At 40.2% G+C, this 18,558-nt stretch overlaps 1 protein-coding gene across 2 annotated transcripts in view; it reads right to left on the bottom strand.

The window, feature by feature from the left end:
- RBMS1 (RNA binding motif single stranded interacting protein 1) overlaps window positions 1–18,558 on the bottom strand; it is a 143,114-nt gene that overhangs the window by 92,214 nt on the left and 32,342 nt on the right. The window lies entirely within an intron of this gene.

The raw sequence follows: 18,558 nt of genomic DNA on the forward strand, positions 1-18,558 counted from the left end.
CGGATATGCATCATCAGGCACCTTTTGGTTTCTCTTCCTCTTTCTGACAATACCGCCCCCGATCCCATACACCCCAACATGGCCATAGGAAACAGCTGGGAAGAAACAGAAAATTGCCAGGTAGTTCATTACTGAAAAGCCAAATAACATCTGAAAATGCTAGTATTTACAAAAACATATAATCTTCAATTACTGACTTCCCTAGAAATAATCTCTAAGTATTTTGGTATCCTAATATATTTCTACTACAGATCAGAGCCCATCTGAATACAGCAAACAATAGGAAAGCATCAACACTTGGCAGAACTACATTCTGCATAACTTTGCTTTTTTCCCTCTTTCAAGTCCTAAAGCGGATCTCATTCCATTTGGCCTCAATTTGGTAACACAAATTTAAGGTCTACTAGTACTGGATGAAAAGCACTGCAGCCACATGGTGACCACTGGCACTGGAAACTATTTGATGGAATAAGTTTGTACCAGCAGGTCAGGTACTGTCTGTCTGTACTACCCTAACTTCATGTTGGATCACGGAACAGTTGTATTCCCACTGCTGGCATAAAGCTAATGCCAGAGGCTTAATGCTAGGATAAATTCAGACTCCCTGGCCCGGTTAAGGCCTCATGCCTGCTTCACAACAACATCAGTTGGCATCAGTGCTGAAAAAGCAACAGTTTAGCAACTGATTCTGGGAAAACCCTTTTTTTTTTTTTTTCCCCTCTGATCAGGTTGATTTTTTTCCAGATCATTTCCATTGCTGGGTTCAGCATGTGGCTGTGCTGCTGCTTGTGCCAGTGTAATGGAGGAGGTAGCAGTGAGCAAAAATAGGCAGGGGCAAGAGGATGGATAGGAGTGCTTGTTTTGGCAGCAGTACTTGATTATATTGGTTTAATATGTTCGTGTACCTGTGTTTAAATTTGACAGAAATGTAGCTGTGTGCTCATGCCTTCCTGGGATGTGCCACACGCAGCAGTCGATCTGTGCTCTGATCTGACTTATTTCAGAACCCTTGGTCACGGATGTCACAATCAGACTCCGTGCTGGAGAACTGTCTTAAAGCAGTACAAACTGGAACAGTGACAGACCACTTCTCCGGCTCAGATTTCTATTCCCAACTGAAAAACAAGAAAAATATTTTCTGGACAGTGTTGCAGTCACCCCAAAGGGGTGACAAAGCTTAAGTCTGCTCCACCTACGAGAGGGCTTTGTTAGCTGGAGATGTGTATAGTGACCACACCTTCCCCTCGCAGGGAAAAGCTTTTCAAAAGCCATCAATCATTCCTTGCTTCCTTCCCTCTCCTCTTCCTGCCCCACCCCCCAGGGAAGGGCTGGAGGGATGTAAACACTATATGCTCGATTGGGTCTCAGTCACTGTCATACCAGGGAAGGCTTTCAGGAATATTCCGAAGCAGTATCTGAAATGCTGCCGTCTTGCTCTCTCTGCTGTCCCAAGGCTTCCTGTGATTTGGACATGACTTCCCTCTCTTAGATTCAGTATGTGGCCCATTTCTCTCAGTTACTAGTACTCTCTTTCCTAACATATTAGGAAAACACATAACAACAAATATAATCCTGTAAACATCTATTTGATCATAATCTAACAGTATCTGATTATTTATTTTTGTTAAGGAAAAACTCATTACAGAATTTTTTAGGAAGAAAACTTGATATAATTTCCTAAGTGCTAATGTGCCTATCAACATTATCTGTTGTTTTTAAAAGCCTTGATTAATCTGTCTCCATTTTGGTCTCAAACAGGGAAATAGCTGCCTTCCAATAGATTTGACAACGTAATCAAGAATACAGAGCCAGACTCTTTACAGCACGGTGTCTGGAGAGAAAGGGACAGCAGAGCTAAATTGAAACAATCAAGTTTCTGACTGGACATCAGGACAGACAGACATTGCTCTGAGAGGCTGTGCACTCTCCATTCTTGAGCATTTCCAAGACCAGAATGCATACAGCCCAAAGCAACCTGACCTGATCATTTTGCTGATGCTGCTTTGGGCTGGAGGTTGGACTAGAGATCCCCTGAGGTCCCTTCCAATCTGAAGCTATGCTCATATGAAAAAGCTGCTTTGCTCTTTCTCCCAAACATAGGCAAAATTATTTCTCTGTAAAACCCTGTACTTGAGATTATGTTTATAAAGCTCAAGATAAGTGCCTGGACTTTTCAGTACTTGTGTAGTGATACATCAGTTCAAGTACTGACAACAGTTTTCCTACATATTTTCTGACATGCAAGAAGCATGCCTTGTTTGAAAAGGATAGTCTCAGTCTTACTGACTTAGCAATGCCAAAATTGAGATGCCTAATCTGTAAAATGGATGCAAATATGATCATAAAAATCGTATTTTCAAGGACTTTGTTATTAACTGCATACAACAGGTGTGAACAGACTTGCAGGTAGCCAAGCATATTGCTGATTGCAGTTATAAATGAGCAATTCCTTTTGATCCTGAGGGAAAAAGGTGACCACTGGGTCTAGGAGTGCCTCCTCTATAAATCATTCAGAGCTTCTTTAAATTACCCAGAGTTGCTTATTCAGGTAAAAAGGAAAACTTATGAGCAGCTCTGGTGCATTTCGGAAATAAAATGTAGCAATTTACATGTTCTGTTTTGTTAGTTTGCTTGTAGGTTTGCAGAGAGAAGGTTATAAATACAGAAAGACTCGTCAGGAAACCTGGAGACAACTGAAAGTACTCAAGAATCTTTCCAGTAATGCTTATCAATCTTAACAAAGAGTAGACTGGCAAAACGAAGCCATTATTTTAAAAACAGTTCTACGCATTTAAGCTGCTACTTTACCATTTCTGTTCTAAATCAAATTCATGGCTTCCCTTACTTATCTCAAAATTCAACCAAAGTAGCTATTTCCCCTGAGGGCATTCTGTGCCTCTGCAGGGCAGATGGTCTCAGCCCTGAATCTGCTTTAAATGGGAAACTTACAGTCTATTGCAAACCTCTGTGAGTCCAGACTGGATCTCCTGAATTTCCGTACAGCTCTGCTCTCCTGACCACTTCAGGGCCTTCTGAAGACCTGCTAGTGGAAAGATGACTGTGGGCACCTCATTTCCCCACCTTGAGGGTACTGAGGAGACTGTTGCCACACTGTTCAGTTCCCTGAGCATCCATCCTCTCGTCACATGTGTTTGTATGGAGAAAGATAAAAACCGGAGTAGACTGGAAGCTGAGCCACAACAATGCAAAAATACTTTTAAATACCCTATGCAAGCCAAGGAAACAGAATGCAGGGCTGAACTTTGAGAGGTACTAAGCATTTCCTGTAAAGAGTTAATAAAGGGATACATGAAGCTGAGTATCATACAGAAGCAAATTTTTAATTTTTGGCTTTAATTCATCTATTAGAACTGAAAGCATGAAAAGAATTTCTAACAACCAAAGGAACAGAGTAAACTTCGTTACATGGGAAGCTCCTTCAGAGATAAGTTATCTCATAATTAATTGTTTTTATTTAGATATTCCCAGTATGCAGGTAATGAAAGAAATCTGTAGCTAAGGGAGGATGAGGAGAGGTCAGTAGAATTGGGACATAGTAATGTTGTGAACATGCCAAATACTTCATATATAAAATCTTTTGTAAATTTTCTTTTTTATTAGAAAATGAAAATTATTATGAAACAATGACTTCTGCAGAAGTATATGATCTAGTAAGAGTGAGGCATTGCATACACAATGAGAAGCTGCTGTTTAAGAATGCAGTCTTCAAAACACTCACATGAATATATTCAACAATAAGAAAAAAATCTCCATGATGATCTGAAAAGGGAAAACAAATAATCTTTTCCAGCTGTACCATTTCAAATACTGGTACCAAAGTACCAAATTATTTATACTCCACATTAGAATACAAAAAAAAAAAAGTCATATTATCACTCATTATAAAATATGTGTATATATTATCTCTCATTATAAAATATGTGTGTACAATCTACGTAACCTTTTTTTTTATCTGAACACATCAGCTCATTCTCTCTGGGAGTCCTCCAACCTGTCTCTGATTTCCCCATCACCTATACTGCAGAGGTTTTTCCCTTAAATTCAACAGCTCACTGTGAAAAAAGAGCAGTCCTGTGCTCCCTGCAGCGCTCACAGAATGCATCTGCTGTAGCCACTGGGGCTGTACCTCCAGTGACATGCTTTGACTCCTATTCATTTTGGCTTGCTGTTCATTCCTTCCATGCTTCCTTAAATGTTCTTGGAAAGACACTAAATATAAATTGCACAATTATACATAATTGTTGCCATTCCTTCACTGATGACTGGCATTAAGAATATGAACATAGTGAGCAACACAATCTCCTGCTAATGCCATGCCAGCATTTTATATTATGGAAAGCACTATTTATTATTTGAAAGACACAACAAGATACTTCTTTATAAAAGCATTTCCACTGTCAAACAAATGCTCTTCCTAAATATACCCTGTATATTCTGGGAAGCACAAGTATGAAACATAATTACTGTAAAGGATGACTATGTAAGAGAAATTTAAGGAGGCTGCTCATAATCAGTAATGAAAACACAAGACAAAATCCAATCCTCATTTGTGGAATGAACTGAAATGACTCTTAAAGATGTCATTTCTGCCATTAGCCTGATAATGTTGCCAGACACTTGTTTGAAACTATAAAGCAGTCAAAGTGTGCAAACAGCTGCCGAATATATTATGGAGTAAAATAATAAAGTCTGTCCAAAATGACAAAGCATATTGCTTTTTCTGCTTTGTTATTAACTATGTAGAAAGTTCATCAACATTATATTGGATAATATTTATTTTTTAACAGAGACTACAAAGAATAGCTTACTGTTTGGACATGCTTTTTTGACTGTGCATTTTTACATTTTGTGCAAAATAAATTTATGGCACAATAGAAGAAGAAAGCAAAAATATTTGCTAAGTATTTTCTCGGAAACAATGACTCCATGACAATTGACTCCAAACAATGACTTTATATATTTACATATTTACATTATAATACAGATATCAATAAAAGAAGCAAAATCTGGAAATACACAAATTTTTTCTTAAACTTCACTTTGTGAGGTTCTAAAGCAGGTCAAATATTCTGGTTTTTAACCAGAAAAAATGCTTTTTCTAGCCACAGTATGTTCAGTTTTGGTGTGCTGGGTTTTCTTGGATGACATTATTCACCAAATTGACCAGGCTTGAATGGTTACTATTTCATGAGAATTTTAGAAATAAGAAAGAAATTAAAAGACTCCTAGAATTAAAATTTGTTTAAAGATTGAGAACAGTTAATGACAATGAAAAGATAAATCACTGCACAATGGTTAGAGTGGAAGGTGTGACCACAAATCAGCCAGACATAATTTTTTTTTCCTTTGTGCGTTGTTTTTTGGTACCTAAGTCCAAGAAATAGCTTCAGATTTATCAGTGCACTACTGCTATAGAAAAAAAAAAAATCAGCCTCTTGCCTGGTCTTTGCAGATCTATAAATAGGGATATACATTTTGAATCCATGAATGAAACAGACACTATTTGCATTGTAAGCAAATTTGGTACTAATGTAATGAGGAGCAGGCAGGAAGCATAACACACATGGAAAAAAAAGAAGGGGACAGAGAAAGTCCTGTATGATATGATACATCAAAAAGATGGAGTTGTCACCACTAGTGCAAAATCAGGCTTGTACACTCAAGCATGGGCTTGAAAAATACCCGAGGAGAAGCCAGAGCAGGTCCTGTTCTGCAAAGCTCTGCTGCAGGCAGCAGGCTCACCAGCAGCAGCAGCAGAGCCAGACGGGGGACTGTGTACACTAGCTGCATACATGTGGGTACCTTGGAACAAAACCACAAAACACCACTCTTTCCAAAGTTGTTGTCCTAAAATGACTCTTCTTGGCTTTTTTCCCCTTTCCTGAAATGAAGTCCTGTCGTGTTTGTTCGACAAATACTAGTAGCCAAGTGAAGAACTGACAGCTCTACCCTCTGACAAGCACTGTGCAAATTTTTCCTGTCCTCACACACTTCCCTGTCAATTAACCTCATTTCTGACCTGTAAATGTCTTTACAGTGCTCCAGCTCCCCTGAGTACACCATCAACCCCATACCAGCTCTCTGGGGTCCGTTTACATGATCTCGGCTGGAGTATATGCTCCTTTGGAATCTATATGTAAATCTAATTTACATAAAGATTCCAAAGGGGCATATAAATTTTATCTCTTTCAAAATTACAGCCTTTACCCTCTATGTTTGTTTTATAATCACCTATAAACACAAAGATGTTTGTTTATAATGCACAATCTGATTTTAATGACCTAATTTAGAGTACAAAGTGAAGAAACAAAGTCATGTGTCAGAAGTTAAGCAAATGTTCAATAATGACCCTTAATCTAATCTCATTTTCAATATCTTTAAAATAAAAATATCCACATAAAACTTGATATAATAGTTCCTGAAGTACCTGGAATAGCTTACATTTCTGCGAGGCGTTATGTATATCGGTCTGCCAAAGAAGCCGTAAATAGTATTTTTCCTCTAAAAGTACATGCTCTACCTCTCTTAATTTTGAAACTGTGTACTTCCTACATCTGCAGTACCTCCACAACATCAATATAGCACAGAACAAAATGATCAACAGATACATCTTAGAACAAGAAAATTCTTCCTCCCATGTAAATTCAGTGCTTATAAAGGTCATCTGGCTCATGGTCATGGCAATTGAAGAGCTCCACCATCAAGGCACTCAGCATTGGCACTGGAAGGTTCCCCACAGCCCAGTAACCGGCAGAGTCCACCCTCAGAGGTGAAACAAGGGCACAGCACCTGCTGATGTATCCTGCTGATGGATCCTGAAGGTGTAGGGTGTGGCTGATGCACCACGGAGAGCTGAAAAGCAGGAGCTGAACACCAAAGCCATCTTCTGGCCCACTGTCTATCCATCAGCTGCAAACAGGGGGTTTCTGCCACTTCTGCTCTGAGCTAAACTAGCAACCAACTGCATTGCTACCCCAAGGCTGTGTTTTCGCCGTCAGCATTTGAGTTTCTGTAATTTAAATTCAGATATGATCTGAATATTTATGTTCAGTAATCAGTAAATTAATCAAGATGGCTAGGACAATTTATTTCAGGGAGTAACTCATAGACTTATTTACTAATGTTCCATACTAAGTGTCATGGGCTGGCAGCAGCACAAATCATGGTGGGAAAATATTTTATTGCATCATAATTAAGTTTTACATTTATTTAGGTAAATAGATTCTTAGAGTTGTTTTCAACACACTCTCTTGAGTTGGATTCAAAGTATTTATCAGATACCGCACAACCATATTTCAAAGGTCTGCTCATGAACATCAATGCACATAAATCAAAGATAAAACCCGAAATGAAATCCTGGTCTAATCAATAGATTTACCAGTAAGTCCCAGATTTCACCTAGAATGAAAGCACTTACACTGTGCTTCTGTGATTTACTGAGTTATTCCTCAATATAATTAATGCTTAGAGATGCTGAAAAGGAAGAAAGCTTCTGTTCCTTTCCCCCCTTCTGCTCTAGCTTCATGGTTATGAGCCCTTTGCTTAATCCACTCTTCCTTTTGCTTACTGATTCAAGTCACTAATCCAGCAGCTTTTCTTTCTGCCATGGCAGGGAGTTGAGTTGGGTCACTGAGGTGTCTAACAAGACCCTCACAAGTTAAGTGGCAGGAGCACACAGCTGGGGGAAGGCAAGGTGGGAAGGTGCGTGTCCCTCCTGGGGGCAGGCTGGGCGGCCTCACTCAGTCTAGGCCTCCCTCATGGAATTTTACTGGAAACATTTTCAACCAAATGACAATCATTTCTTCAAACAATACATTTTCAGTCATATTCCAGAAAAGTGAAGTTGTTGCAACAACCAGACCCAGACGTGTTATGCAGATGCGCTGCAAGAGAGGTGGGTGAGTTCAGATAACACAAGAATTAGGCTGAACTTTCGCCCCTAGTTCCAGGGTTCTTTGAAGTTCTTCCCTGCCTTGGCAACTCCTCCCCCTATCTTCCACTATTGCAGCTTCTGTCAGAGGCTCTGCATAGTCAGGATTTTCTCCATTCTGGGATGTTCAAAAAGAATTTTGCACTAAGCTCCCCAGGGGCCAGATCTTCACAATGTTTCCGTGCTTGCAAGTACAGCTTGCTACACTCATTTCTCAGAAGAGCAAAACTCCCAGCTGTGTTTGCTGAATGGGGCTCTAAGACAAAAATTACTTCAGCAAATGGCTACGGGAGCTTTCTGTGAGTACTTACTAGGAGGAACTAAGACGATCTTCCTCTAGCAGGACTTAAATTCTCAATAGTATTTCTCAATAGTATTTCAACATGAATCTGTGAATATATGCTCATGCATGCACACCGGGCTTTTGCTGTTTATCCATCAAAACCACAAGTAAACAACTGCCCACTTCAGGACCTGGTCCACTTGTCCCCTAATATAGTCCATAAGTACATAATGAAGACAACTGGGCACTATCATAACATTGCTTTTGACCCTAAGACACAATTTACCATTCACTATTCTAAAGATCATTGAGAAGTTTTCATGTAAATGTTTCTTTACATCATCTGCTTACAGATGGAGCTTTGTTGTATTTTTCAAATTTATCTGTTAGATATAGTATTCAACCCAATTAGCTCAACTCCAGTCCCAAATACCATCTGACTATATTTGGTGAAGTACACAAAAATGTGTTTGGACAAACAGAATGCTTTTGGAGACCCACAGGTACCACCGCTCCAGAACATGGGCTTGGGTACTCGAGAAGCAAGGAAAGGGTAATGAGTTGGAAAGGCAAACATGCCTCCTTCTTATACCTTCATTGTAATCACTTACTCCACAGCAGACAGTCTCATTACTATAAATTGCAACTAGAGGCACTTTTGCCTTGCAAAGGAATTCATAAAAACATGTCAGATCATGTCAGCTGAGATGTTATATAAATCACATCCTGCACTAAGTGAAAAAATACATTTTGCATCCAAGGAATTTTAGATTGTTTTCTGAGTAGAGCCCACTGTTTCACAACTCAAGAAGAATTTTCATCAGAATTACAGACATCACTTAAAAGACATGAAAGTTGAAAATCTAAATATGCCTAAATGCTTCCATTTTAATCCCCTTGTTCATTATATTTCCACTAAAGTTGCTACTTCATTCCGCAGAAGGGTTGTTCCCAACAGTGCCTCAGACTGTGTAAGCACACCATTAACTTCTGTGCATGCATGTATGGAAATGACATTACCCAGAGAAAAAAGAGTGCTCTGAAATCAACTACAAATGTAATGACAGGAGGTATGAGTAAAGAAAAATCCTTATATTTTAATACTAACTTTAACTGCCCCTGCCACCAGTAACTAACTCCTAACTTTTTCTGACACTCTGAGGTCTTTGACTTTCTTAAATCTGATTTAGTATTTGGTAACTTGAGATAGAATAAACCTTTTTTTCCTAGCGATGACATATAATATGACAGTTCATGAGTGTAAATCATGTAGGCACATGATTTTGCAGGATCTAAGCCAGAGTGAAAAAAAGACAAGAGAGCTGCATTAATCCCTTGGTGACTATATTCAGAGGGCTAAGCCTTAGATTCACCAGCAGATTTCACCAGATTTTTCTTTCTTCATTCTCGCAGAATGAAATAGAAAAATAGAAGCTGAATCTTTGAGATAAAAATGACTTAAACTGCAAATAAAGCCCAGTTTGCATCTTTGTTTAAAAAACCCCAGTAATATTACATATTTTGTACCAAACTATGTAATTATATATTTTGTATCAAAATAAATAATACCTGGCCACAAATCAGCCTAAGCAGCATCACAAATAACAACTCATGTTGGGCTTCCTTGCTGTAAATTTTACTAATGTCATTGTAGGATACAGAAACAATCTGTTTATTTCCACTAAAAAAAATCAGGTTAAGTCTTTAAAATGTCACCACTGTAGACGACCTTTAATTTTTTAACAAAACAAAAGGCAGTCTTAAATTAACTAAAAGGTTAATTCTAGAATGTATTACCATAACATTGCCATTTAAAATAGTACATCCTCTTATAATCTATATTTCAGATTCCTCAACTACAATTGGTTTAAATGCTTAAAAATGTCTAAATACTGATTTCCTATTATGTTTGGCTGATAAAATTCAAGTTGAATCAAAATTTTGCTCGAACTCTTTTGTTAAAATGCTAAACCTGCCAGGTAACGTGCCTCTCATTAACCACAACTACTTCTTAACTGGCACTGTCGATTGCCTGCTAGGCAGCTCACCCTACAATGGAAATTATTTTATGGTATCTGCCTACAGATCTCAGTTTGCGCTGGACTACTCCTCCTTCTTGCTTCTTTCATGAACTGTAAACTATAAAGTAAACATATGGGGGGGTTGGTGGGGGAGAGGAAACCCTGCCTCTTTAAGCTGAGAAACTCCAGGCTTCCAAAGACAGATAGTGCTTGATACTATTTACTCTACCACTGCAATTATTTGGTAGTTGATCAGTTTGGTAGTTGATCAAACCAATAAACATCGTTTGGCAGAATGGGGGCTTGGGACTACTGGAACAGATGTGAGCTCCTTTTCTTCACTGAGATTTCATTTGTAGCAGACCTGATTTAAGAGATATCTCTCCCTGCCACATCATCCCCTTGCCACATCCATGCCAGCCACTTATTCCACCCTTCCAAGCAGACATTGCCACATTCCTTAGTGGGACTGAACCAACTGCTTTATGTGGGTGTGCTATGAAGTGGAAAATAAAACTGATACGGTTTAAATCTGTAAATAGTCATATATATGTTTTCCTAATGTTCTGATGCAGAGAGCTGCTGTAACACAAGAGGATTGGCTAGACCTGGGAAAAGAGGCAGAACAACTAAATCCCACCCAACTGCCGAAGGAACAGCAACATCAAGATGCAGTCTGACTGCAGAGCCCTGACCAGCCTCAAAACTGAAAGCAAGCAGTTACTCGGGGGTTTACGGAGCTGCATATAAAATGTTCTCATTTGCAAACACAGAATGTCCTTAGTTTTGTCTTCAAATCTCAAAGAAACGTGCAAATGAAATAATCACTTTAGTTTAAAACCATGCTTCAGTGAAAAATGCTGTGGTACACTATGTGCTTCAAAACAAACTAATCAACCTCCACAAAGAGAAGGAAAATGGTGTGATTTATCAATCTGAATATCAGTGGTTTAAAAAACAATGTGGAGATGTTGCACATTTAACAAAAAGCTTAGGTTCACAAATTTCCTCACGTGCAGGGCAAATCTTTCTTCAACAGCTGAAATCATGGTTACAGTAACTTCCTATTCAGTCATTTCCTTAATTAAACCATTGAACTTTAATGTGAAATGCAGCCATTACAAAACCAGAAAGGAATCTGAACAATAACAATCCAGTCAAATGGCCAGTGCAATAAGCAACAGCAATGTCAAGAACACTGGCTGGCAGATTTTGGTTGGAATCAATGATGTTGTAATTCTCTGAGATATTAAATGAAGTTCAAGTAAACTCTGTGCTGGATCAAAGCTGCATGAGCTTTATGATACGATGCAGTGAAAACCTGGCACAAATGGGCTCTCCTTGGTAAAGGTTACTTAAAAACCAAACTGTATGTCATCTTTTTCCCAAGTTTTTGAAAGGTGACAACTTTAGTCCAGCAATAGCTGTGCCTCATCAGCATTCCAAACATCTGTCCTGCTCTGAAACAGAAGATTACCCAAATGGATGCATTTTTTAGCCAGTTTTTGCCTCCCTTCTACTCCAACCTTGCAGTCCCCAGTGGTATCTAAAAAGCCAATGTTGTCATTTTAAACAGGCTCTTTCCTGTGGGCAGTCACTACATTCACGCCTGTCTTTGCCTCCCACAAATGGTCGAAATGCCCAGATAGCCAAAAGCCAACACCTGGGAGGATGCTGGTCACCCCTGCTCTACCCAGGGCAGTGCCTGCTGCATCAGCGACACTGAGTGCGTTCCTTGAGCAGTGCCAGAAACCCCGCCTGGCTGCAGTGCTGCGACACTGCTGGCATTCAGCGAACAGAAGGCTCAGTGCAGGAGTTCCAGGCGGGCTCCAGGTACCACTCTGCCTCCACAGAGTAAGCCCTGCACTGTGCACTCTGTCTCACCAGCAGCAACGCAGCTGGTGTGTGCTCCTACCTGACCTGGGCCACATCTGCATAGCCAAACAGTCCCACCGGGCACCGATCTGGTCACAGCGTTAGGTTTTGATAGTATTCGATACTCTCAGCCCTTTCCTGCTGCCCAGACACAGCAATAACTTTGTGGGTCTCTAGTTACACAGCCAGCTCACACTCAGGGTAGGTGCGAAGGGTCACAGAGTCACCGCAGGGAGGGACATAATCTGTTTTCCAGGATGGTTTAGGTATTGGGGCATAGTGCCTTCCTGAAGATGCAAGGCCACCAGCCAATCTAAAAGACAGCACCTTCCTTTTTGAGGCATCAGCAGGTCATTAAAAAGTAAGAAGGAAAAAAGAGTTTACAGAACAAATGCTATCAAAATTCTAGTGCCTACTATCTAGAATATAGAAAATCTTACAGAAAACCTTATATTTGATCAGGATGGTTTTGACTGGTGCAATTAAAGATTTTGCAATATAATTGTAAATACATAGATACTTCCTTTTTCTTTTTTTTTTCCTTACATTTTTTACACCCCTTAACTCAAAAGTGAAAGGATGTTAGATATGTGAAACTGACTGCCCAATGGATCCATGTCTACCATACTTGAATTACCTTAAAACTTTAAATTGGGCTAAAGAAACAGTATTTAATTGATAAGTGTTATTGCAGAGATTGATGCTCAGTGAAATAGGCGCACTAAAAACTTATAATTATTCCAGGTATCACCATACGTCCATGAATACTTAGTTAAAAAAGCAAACAGACAAAACTTCAGTTAAAAGATTATTTTTAAGACACTGATCTGTTCAGGCTGGGGAATAAGACACAATGATGTTCTCTGCCTCATACAGAATTCTTCTAAATGTTTCTCCTAGATAATTTTTGTTCTTAATTGGAAAAAAAAATCCATAAGGATAAAAATCAAAAAATCCCTTAATTGTGCATTTTAAAGAGCATGTTGTCTGCAGTCTGATCTAGCTCGCAGACAGTGGGATTTTTTTTCCATGTAATGGAATGATGGGTATCATGTTGCTAACTTCAATACTGCAATCTGATTTGCGCAGGCCAGCCCAAGTGGAGAGCTACTGAAATCAGCTGGATTCTTTTACGGTACAAGATAAGAGAGTACAGATAATGCTGGAGACTGAGGGCTAGGCCTAGAGCCTGCTGATGTCTCTGACTGGCTGCACTAACATTCCAGCAGAGCCTCCGTGGCTCTGCCAGCAGAGCTCTGCACGGGAGCAGGCAGTGCCCCAGCTCTGCAGGGCCCAGCCTTCACCTTGCGCTGGAAATGCCCTGCGGCTGAGTGCTCTGGATAAACACAAATCTTGTTTTCACAGGTGTCAATCCAAAGTGACTTTTTGGTCCAGTTTACAAAACCCAGTGGGGAATGAATCCTGGATTTCTCTGGCGCTAGGTGCTCGTAAAACACCGCAAGTCTCGATGAGCTTGTAATTAAGTAATAATAGCCATCATAAAATTGCAAAATTCCTATATACTAGATAAGACCATAATCCTGCTGGGTGATATAAAGATAACCAACTGCTTTTTCCTTGAAATTAAACATAAATGTGATAGTGCATTCTCACATGCTATTCTTAATACTGTTTTTACTTTACAAATAGTTAAGAGAAATATTGTTCAGTAATTGTTTAAGAAAACCAGTACTTGTATAATAACCTGGTTAAACAGACTGACACACAGAGATACGGAGGCTTTGTTTGTAATGAAGATACTTTCTTAAAGGGAAAATAAATCTGCTTCTGGGTTGGATCTCCAAATTTGAGAGGTTTTTCAGGTGATGGAAGTGAGTATTGTGCTGGGTCTCCAGCCTGATTACTTCCTGCAGGGATGGTTTTGTCATTGTGCCACCAACACTCCCCTGTGACTTCTAAACAACCCAGGGTCACTGTGTCCTCTCTTTAATTAGTATCTCACTGTTGGAGGGAGGGGAGAATGTCAAGGAAAAAAAAGAATGAGAAGACACTGTAAACAAAGGTCCTCAGGGGCATCTTAACAATTTGGACCAGGAATGAAAAAAATGCTCTTTTGTTGGCAGCAAAACAAAAAGGAATGGTTGGGGTGGTCCAAATTTTAATTTTACTTACATGAATTTGGATAAAATAAAGAGCAACCGTGCTAAAAAAAAAATTAATTCTGTTCCTAAGAGGGCTTTACCGCCCAGCAGATGAGGATGCATTCTACAATTCACAAGAAATCCCACTCAAATATGGTGTTCTGACCATAAGGCAACCAAAGCCCCAAGGAACAGCCTCTGGTTCCTTAAGCACTATGACTGAACTCAGTTGGGGTGATAGCAATTATTTTTATTTGCATTAAAATAAAACTTCCAATGGGTATTTTTGTACAAATATTTGGACTGCAATTTATACGTATATTTTTCACAGAAGAATTCAGATAATCCAACAATAATGTAAAATAGCACATAGAGCAGTAACAGAACCCCACCGCATTCACACTAGTTAAGATTTTCCAATATTTTCTAAACTACTTTTTTTCCTGCTGTATCCTGGTAAATCAGGAAGTGAAATTTGCTTTTAAAGCAAAACTCTGCTGACAGGAGGGTTTCTCTTAAAAGCTGACAGGATGAGAAGTTAAATGGCACTTTGTCAGTCACTTGGCTATTGTAACACATAGGAGGTGGCCTTCCCCCTCCTGGAATTTCCTGCTCCAAGGTAGGCCCTCAGGTTACTTATGCCATGAGTAAAGGGAAAGGGAAGAGAAACCACACATGCTTCTGAAGAAAACCATAAATGCAAGGAGCTGCAGAAGAAACAAATATTTGGAATACCCCATGGAAACAGGAGTCCCAAATTCAACCTGGAGCCAGCACTCACACCCTATTCTAGTGCCTGCTTCCTTGAGCACTCAGGAATGTACCTCTCTCTATTTCTGCTATCAATACGGACACAGATTTTAAAAAAATAATGCAATAATGCTAGTAAGGAAGAAGAGGAATAGACACTGTAGCCTGTGGCTATGGCATTCATCCCAAATATAAGAAAACCACATTTGAATCTTTTCCTTTATATTCTGTTTCCAAACTATTGAATGCAGAAATACATGCAGAGTATGTTTTGGTCCTTAGGTACCCACAGAATTAGGCACCAGTTAGAGCAGGGTTTTACTGGAGTGCCCCAATGACAGACTCAGCTGCTCAGCCCCTATAAGGATTCAAACATTCCATTCCTCTAATTAAAAACATTTGAGCAATTTGGGTTTGGTGACTTGTCTTTTTAGTCTTCTTTTAAGGCCCTGGATCATGAAGTCTCACGAATGATAACACTTGTGTCATCAACTCTAACGTGTTGCTTCAGTTCATGGATACTTTTGGTTCTGTTTTGCCTCTTGAGGCTCCTGTGCCTTGAGCAGTGCAGTCTCCAAAAGGTGGGGTTCAGTCTCAAGGGCCTAAGTCTGGCTGTGAGCTGAGCATTATTCTATGGTTTCAGTCTATACCGCAAGAGTAACACTCACTGATGCGCAGGTGAGCTCAGATTCTACCTTTGAATCACAGCATAAATATATAAACAATCTCATATTTCATCTTAAATGCATTAAAAAATACGAAACATCTCCCATCTCTTCTGTGTAACACTGCGGTATTAAAATGAAGAACAGTCTGATTTTGATTTCTTTTTACAGAATCAGATGTAGCTTTTTCTTTTTTGATCAGTTGTATGATTTTCATGACCTGACTTACGGTGCCAAACACTTAGGGCAGGTAACAGTGCCATTTTATGTGCCCTAACTCTTCTCCTACCTCACACAACCACAGCAGAAAATTCTTTTTAAAGCACAAAACAAGCAAACCCACCAAACCCTCTGTGTGAGAGGAAATAAAAAGCACATTTGAATCGTATGAATTTTAGCTTTAAAAACATTGACATTGATTAAAGATTTCCATAGTGTACAATTTACAAGAAATTACCTCAGCAGGGTGAAAGGATTCAGTTTCATAATCACAAAGTTCCCTAACTCCATGGTATTATATTCCAAGCAAGCTTGTATATTGAGTTTAATTTCGCTTTTTTCAGGAAGTGATTTTACTCAAGATTGAATACAGCTGTTAGCAGAGCTCACTGTTCCAAAAATGCTTCAATGCAAACTGAAAAGAGATGTTTCTGTAGGTGAGGACTTGCAGCCAAGCTCCATTTTCAGAAAACACTACTGAAAAAATACAGTCTTCAAATATTTAAATACTAAAGAATGGGAGAGGTCTGTGGAACACATTTGATGACTTAAACTAACTGCTCCATCTTCTTTGACAACACAAAGCTAGAAGACTCCCTGCTTTTACAAAAAGAAAGATGACGGTAGATATACATCTTTTTATTTTCTGCCAAGCATTAGCATCAAACCCTCACTTTTTGGGGGGTGGGGGGATTTAGTTTCATTTACTATTTCATCTTGATTCTGTTCTTTTAATATACACTGAAATGTATGCTGGCATACAGAACAGGGCCTCTGCAGAGGAAACGCTGCCAGCTAAAAACACAGGATGTAATCGAGACCACAAGAGACACATACTCAGTTATAAATGTAACTATGCTGGAGGTATGGGAAGGGAAAAAAAACCCTCTCATTTTTTGCTGCCAGTTTTAATTGTTTCAGTGATATTTTCCCACTCTCATTGTATGCCAGTATAATAAGAAGAAAAATAATCAAATTTAATTACTTTTGCAGCTAAGATAGCTGCTGGATTCAGTATTCAGCAGCCCGGACGACCATTTCTCCTTGCAGGAGCTGCCCGGGTGCTTTACGCACATCTCGGGTGACAAGCAGACACCCTCCGGGTGTGTGCAATGCGAGCTTGAGCCGGGCACTATCTGGTCAAATAAGCACCAAACGCATAATTAAATGCACTATTAACATAGTCTCAAAAAAAAAAAAAATTGTACTAAGGAAACTAGAATTTAAGACTGGTATGAATGCACACTAGTAATCCATTTTCATCTCTGACTCGCCTGCTTTGAGACAAGAGAACCGGGAAGTAAAACAGACTAAAAAACGGGGGGAAAGTGAAAAAAAAAAAAAAATCCTGTCCTTTCTACAACAAAATATTTCCTCTGAAACAATCGAGAGTAAGAGAGGTCCCTTAAACGCTTCCCATTTTAACAATAAACGCGTTTCATTATAACAGGCTAAAGACTTTAAAATCTGTAGTTAACAGGCGGCCTCAGCCTCCCGCCACAGGGCCCGGGGCGGGCTCGGGCCGCGCCGCCTCCTCCTCGGCCGTGCCGGCGCTGCCGAGCGCGGCGGGAACACCCCCGGCGGCCGGGGCTCGGGGCCAGCTCGGACACAGCCCGGCAGCGCCCTGAGAAGCGCTGGCTGAAGCAAAGGCAGCGGTCGCTCCCGAGGAGCGAGCCCTGCCGGAGCCGTGGCGTTTGGGCATAGCGGATGTTAACTTTTAACTTCACGGCAACGGCCCGGCCCGAAGCGCGGGAGGAGCTCCAGCTCCCGAGGCGCTCGCAGCCATCTTGTCTTTCAGCCCTGCAACTCGCCGAGCAGAACAAGCCCCTAAGAAAAGCTCCTAATGCCAAAATCCCCTCTAGAGGGAGCCCCAAAACCCCGCGGCAGGAGGAATAAAACTGTATTCAATTAGGGAAATCGCGTTTTGACTTTTTCGGAAAGTTTGTGTGTGATGTATTTAGAAGACTCCACCGCCCGCCCACAGCCCCCAGTGCTGCAGAGCTGCCAACAGCCTCCCTGAGTCACCGCAATATATAAAGCAAGCTTGAAGTTTGGAGGCTATCACTGTTACGCAGTATTTATATAAACTCACCGGTTCATAACGCACTTCAGAAATAGCATGGAAGTCAAAACTCCCTCTAAAATATTTTCTATATATATGCTCAATCTGAAAGGCAGATGCACGTCCACATGCACAAGTGGAATGTGTATCACAAAAACCCTTTTTCCAACCCTAATGAGGCTTCCCTGCTGACGTGCAGTAATAGGGAATAAATTCTGGTTTTGCTTAAACCATCAGACGTTTTATCTCTGAATCCAGTGGGGGCAGAGTTAGCTCTACATGAACCTAACTGGAGGGGCCCCTATGCTTCTGCGTACCATGGCTCTAGGGTTCCACACAATTTGCAGGAATGAAGCAGCTCTTGGGCATCAGCTCAAAAAGCTGGAGACATGGGTACAGTCCTAGGATGCATTTATCGTTAACTTCCATCCATCCAAAACACTCTACAGGCCCTTGCCAAAGTGTGGTTTGTGCAGAAGAGATGTGTTTTGCCTTGAACTAAGAACATCGCCACAAGTTTCTTCTCTGCCTATTTAACATTTTTAGGAAATACAGTTCCTACAAGAAAGGAAAGGAAGAGAAACCCACTTTGCACAAAAGCTTGAGACCTACATTGGAGCAATAAAAAGG

This window comes from Fringilla coelebs, assembly GCF_963513975.1.
Source record: "Fringilla coelebs genome assembly, chromosome: 7".
In the NCBI taxonomy this organism is placed as follows: Eukaryota; Metazoa; Chordata; class Aves; order Passeriformes; family Fringillidae; genus Fringilla; species Fringilla coelebs.